We start from the raw sequence: 5,920 nt of genomic DNA on the forward strand, positions 1-5,920 counted from the left end.
CCCTTGTGATCCAGTAGTTATCTCTCTTTTTCTCAGTTTCTTTATTCATCATTTTGTCTTCTATATCACTGACTCTCTCTTCTGCCTCATTTGCCCTAGCAGTTAGAGCCTCCATTTTTTATTGCATCTCATTAATAGCCTTTTTTATTTCAACCTGATTAGATTTTAGTTCTTTTATTTCTTTAGAAAGGGATTCTCTAGTGTCTTCTATGCATTTTTCAAGCCCAGCTAGTATCTTTACAATCATTATTCTGAACTCTAGTTCTGACATCTTACTTGTATCCATATTGATTAAGTCCCTGGCAATGAGTACTGCTGCTTGTTTTCTTTTTTTGGGGTGAGTTCTTTCATCTTGTCATTATGCCCAGAGAAGAACAGATGAAAGAGAGAACAAAATACAAAAACAGCAACAACCACCCCAGGAAAATATACACTAAACAAATCAGAAGAGATCAGAAACCAAAAAGGGGAAAAAAAAAAAAAAGAGAGAGAAAAAATAAAATCAAACAGGTGAGCAGAACAGAACAATAAACTAGATCCTGGATGTATTTTGGTCTGTTTTTTAGAAGAAACTAGATCCCAAAATTGTAAAGAAAGAAAAACTCATATATATACAAAAATAAAATTGAATATAATGAAGCCAAAAATGAAATATATATATAATGTAAATGTAAAAATGAAAATTTTTAAAGACTTTAAAAAAGAATTTCTAAAATAAGAAATTAGTTGAAAAGGAAAAAATATTTTAACTGAAAGACTATAGAATCATGAGGAAAAAACACAAATTCTATATACTATTTTCCTCTAGTGCTGGAGTTTTGCAGTTCTGTATGATCAGTAAACTTGGTATTAGCTGGATGTTCCTGCTGATCTTCGAGGGGAGGAGCCTGTTGCGATGATTCTCAGGTGTCTTTGCCCAGGAGGTATTGCACTGCGCCTTGCCAGGGGGCTGGGTTCAGTGTATGTGGCTCCAGATTGCTCTATGTGGCTTTCATTCCCCGAAGGCTTTTGGCTCCAATTTGGGGGATGAAAATGGTGGCACCCTGATCTCCAGCCCCAGAGCTGAAAGTCTGTGTCCCCCACTCTTCATAGAAAAGTAGTCAACCACTCTTGTCTCCCTGGTTTCCATCCACACTCTGTGTTCACCCAGCCTGTGACAGAGCATTTTTATCTCAGGCACGCAACCCCCTTTTGAGTCTCCAAACTTTACAGACTCCTACAGCTCACACACATACCACTCATACCACTCCTCCCGGGGGAAGGTGAGGGATCTCTGCTGGGTTCTGCCTCTTGCTGGGCCTCTGCTCAGAGAGTGGTTGCCCAACCATGGAGCAGTTCCCAGTTTATGGCAACACCAAGCAGAAGGCCTACTGCTGGGCTCACGGATTGCAACCGACTTTCCCACTCCAATGCTTGGGAACTCAAAATATTGGAAGCAGAATGTTGTAACAAAAAGACCACAAAGCCAGAAATCAAGAAACTGAATTTTAAGCCTGATTTTGCTACTAATTAGACACAGGGTAAAGTACAGCCTCTTAATAAAGTTTGGAGATTGGATTAGTTAGTCCTTAAATTCTCTTTCAGTCCTGATTAAGAATATTTTCATTTATCTCAAACAGTAAAGTAAGATGGTGGTTTAGTGAAAATAAAAAGCAAAATGTTACCTCCAAATGAAAGGCAAGCATTTTAAAACTCCCAACCAGTGGCCTAATAGTCTAAATCCAGAGTACAGTTTGCTAGGCACCAACTAATAATCAGATGGTCAACTGGATCATGGAGCCATTTCTAATTTAACACTACTTGAATGATTTCCTTAGGGTTTGAGGAAAATTGAAGTAATTGAGGAGAACTAAAACTATTGAGCCCCGCATCGGGCTCCCTGCTCATTGGGAGGGATGAGCTTCTCCCTCTCCTTCTGCCTGCCACTCTGTCTAGTTGTGCTCTCTGTCAAATAAATAAATAAAATCTTTAAAAAAAGTAAAATAAAATAAAGTGGGACTCAACTATATTCTTCATAAGCCCCACTGATAATTTTAGTGTAAGCAAACATCTAAGAATCACTGTTATATGAGCCATACCAGCAGATTTACTGGTCACTTTACTTAGTTATTAATTACAGAATTGTAACCACATGGTTACAATTGTTTAATTATCATGTACCTTCTCACTTAAAAAAAAACCAAAAAAACCTGGTGCAACCAGGGTGGTGGTGATGATGATGATGATGGTGACAACCATGAAGATGATAACAGCTAATATTGATTAAGCATATATTATTAGCCAGACATCAAGCTACGTGCTCTCTCTATATAATCTCTTTAAAACCTCACAATAACCCCAGGAGATAGGTATTACTATTATTATTGTTATTATTATTATTATTGCCATCAGCTTGCCCAATATAACACAGTTAATGGGTGGCAATGCCAGGATTCCAACTCAGGCAAATTGACTTGAGAGCCCAAACCATCAACCACTGCCTTATACTGCCTCGATAAATGGTACAATTCCCAACTATAGCTGCTAATAACAATAGCTATCATTTTATAGTGCACCTACTATGTGCTAAACTCTGTTAAATACATAATCTCATTTAGTCCTCAAAGCATTCCTGCCAGTTAAGTATTTTTATCCTTGTTTTACAGATGGGGAAACAGGACTGAGGGATGGGGTCACACAGCTGTGACGTGGCAGAACTCAAAGTTTAGGTCAGACCTGCTGACTCCTAAGTCTATTCTCTTTTGGCTACATCATACTGCCTCTCAAGCTGTCAGTGGCCAGAACCCCAATTCCTAACCATTTTCTCCTTTTCCTGGGATTTTAACCTTGTCCTGTCCTGATTGGTCGTTTTCTAAGACACCAGTGTCTCTAGAAGTGTATTGTCTGTTATATCTGTTTCTGAAGACCAAACATTGTTTTTGGATAGCCTGCCTCTTAAGGCTAAGTTTTAATTTTCCCAGCCTTCTGAGGCAGTGGTTTCCAAATTTTGTTTTGACTGCTCAACCTTATCAGTAAAACATTTTGAGCAGAAGTCCCACCATACAAGTATTTATTTACACATTATATAATATGTACTCATATTTACTCATATATTTCAATTAGCAATAATTGCGCCTCGGATAAACCTCATTGGCTATGATACTGCCACTGCGCAAAGCTCATATTTACTCATATATTATGTATTTCATAAAACATGAAAATGTAGAACTTATTTTCGTTTTTTTTTTTAAGTAGGCTCCATGCTGGGTCTCATGACCCTGAGATCAAGACCCGAGCTGACATCAAGAGTCAGATGCTAACCAACTGAGCCACCCAGGTGCCCCACAAGTAGAACATTTTCAAATGAGATTTTTAAAATATAAATATACAAGTATTTCTAATATTTTCTTCGACATCCCACTTTGGAGACTATCACGTTAAGAAACTCTCACTAGGTCTGATGACCAGAGTCCGCAATCTCACCATCTAAAAGTTATAAAGCTCCAAGACAGCAGCTCCTAACCTGCCTGAGTTGAAAAACTTTTTAAAAAGAATCTCAAGCCCCACTTCCCAAAATTCCAACTTAGAACACTTAAACACCCCAGTTGTGACTGATGCTTAGATGTGGAAGCCACTGCACTAAGAGACCCGAGCCCTGGCCAGAGGACCACAGGGTCAGTGACAACAGTGATTACATCTGTCTGGTCCTAATATTATCGCCTTTCCCTCCCTGGGCTCATCCCTGACCATCCCCTTTCTCTGATAAATTCTGACTCATAAGATTTTGATTATCCTTCTGATCTCTGTTTTAATTAGAGAGGAGAAATTACTTATGCCTACTCTTTGGTTTTTAGATGGAAAAGAATAGTTTCCAAGGGATTTTTCCCACTAGGGAGACTGTCCTAGGTAACAACAGTCAACTTTCCAGGGTGGGCTGGTCCTCTATCCCTTAAAAGAAAGCTCCCCATTCTTCCCAAAGTAGCAATGCAAGCACAAAATAGCTTTTAGACTATCTGGCTAGGCTCAAAGCAGAATTCCTTTAATTATTTCTTGTCCACTACCTTTGGGTTACATTTGTGCTCAAAATATTATTACCACTTCTAGGGGCACCTGGGTGGCTCAGTCAAGTGTCTGCTTTGGCTCAGGTCATGATCCCAGGGTCCTGGGATTGAGTCCCGCATTGGGCTCTCTGCTCGGCTCCCTCCTCTCCCACTCCCGCTGCTTGTGTTCCCTCTCTCACTGTCTCTCTCTCTGTCAAATAAACAAAATCTTAAAAAAATATATTATTACTGCTTCTAAAATAAATAGTTTATTTTTAAGATTTTATTTAGTTGAGAGAGAGAGAAGAGAGAGCATGAGTGGGGGGAGGAGCAGAGGGAGAGGGAGAAGCAAGCTCCCCACTGAGCAAGGAGCCCAATGCAGGGCTCGATCCCAGGACTCTGGGATTATGACCTGAGCCGAAGGCAGACGCTTAACCAACTGAGCCACCCAGGCGCCCCTAAAACAAATGCATAATTTGATTGGGGCGCCTGGGTGGCTTAGTCAGTTAAGCTCAGGTCATGATCCCAGGGTCCTAGAATCGAGACCCGCATCGGGCTCCCTACTCAGTGGGAAGCCTGCCTCTCCCTTTCCTGCTCCCCCTGCTTGTGCTATCTCTCTCTCTGTCATATAAGTAAAATCTTTAAAACAAAAATAAGAATAATAATTAATTTGATTCACACAGCTACATTTTTGGATATGTGTGCATGAGTGTGTGTATGTGCATGTGTGTGTACGCACAAGCGCACATATGCGCACACACTGTAAATGACTGAGGAAGAATACAACCATGCAATCTCTTCCCAGGGTCATGTCTTAAATAACTAATCTGTATCCACACTTGAGAATGGTTTATCAAAAGTTTGCATAAGCCATTGTGTTTTGGCATATCAAGAGATTTTCACTGAACCAGCTGATTAGCATTCATTAGAAGAGATTAAAGTATCTACTGGTTTCTCAGACCCACTCTGACCAACCTCAATTATCACCCTTTACTCCCGTCTTTCTTGCCTGACTTGGTATTAATACCTAATCTATCTTTGGTCACCAGTCTTTGTCTCTTTCTCCACCCTCTAAACCCCTGCCCAAATGACATGAGTGATAATATCAGGTCTATAGCTGCAAGTGGGTGGCTGTGAATGGAGCAATGGTGTTCACTGCAGCAGGAGAGGGGTCCATGCCAATTTGCTCCCCAAATTGGCATGGGGAGCAAATTGTATTTGCTCTGTGGTTCATCTGTGTTTTCAGTGGCATAAATCCCATGAAGAGATGGGCCATTAAGAATTCCAAAAGTCAACACTTTAAGATATCTGTTTGAAAATTTCTATTTCTTCTTTGCTATTTCTGAAAAACTTAGAAACTTGAGAGTCATATATAATAAGCTGTAACTTTCCTTTTGGTAATTTTCAGAGTTACTAATTTATAGCCCAAAGAATTATATAAGCTAACCCATTTAATATAAAGACAGATAATACAGGATCATGAGAAACCCAGGTTGTACCATTGCATCGCATACATGCCAATACATGCAATACAAGCATTGCAAATACATGCCAAATACATTGGCATGTATTTGCAATGCTTACAAAATCACAAACACATGTAACTGACAAATTTTCATTTGTTGGACAAGCCAAAAGTATCTTTCCTGTCTTTAAAAAAGCAAAAATACTTTGTTAGAGAATTCATTTCTCACACATAGAAGCTGAAATAAACTATAGGCTTGAAAATAACAAATTTTCTCATTATTTCACCCATTAAAATTGAGATAACTATAACTCTGAACTCATTAATCTTAGATTTAGGAATTTATCCTAAGGAAATAAGATACATCTAAAAATTTATGTTCAGTGGTATTCTGATAGATGTTACTATAAAAAGGAAAAATTGAGGCCAATCTAAA

At 39.1% G+C, this 5,920-nt stretch overlaps 1 non-coding gene across 1 annotated transcript; it reads right to left on the reverse strand.

The window, feature by feature from the left end:
- Positions 1-3,025: 3,025 nt before the first annotated feature.
- Positions 3,026-3,159, reverse strand: LOC123324901. Its single transcript, XR_006540096.1, has one exon. It is a non-coding gene; the product is annotated as a U4 spliceosomal RNA (small nuclear RNA).
- Positions 3,160-5,920: the final 2,761 nt, after the last annotated feature.

Source organism: Neomonachus schauinslandi, chromosome 5 (assembly GCF_002201575.2).
Source record: "Neomonachus schauinslandi chromosome 5, ASM220157v2, whole genome shotgun sequence".
Classification (NCBI taxonomy): Eukaryota; Metazoa; Chordata; class Mammalia; order Carnivora; family Phocidae; genus Neomonachus; species Neomonachus schauinslandi.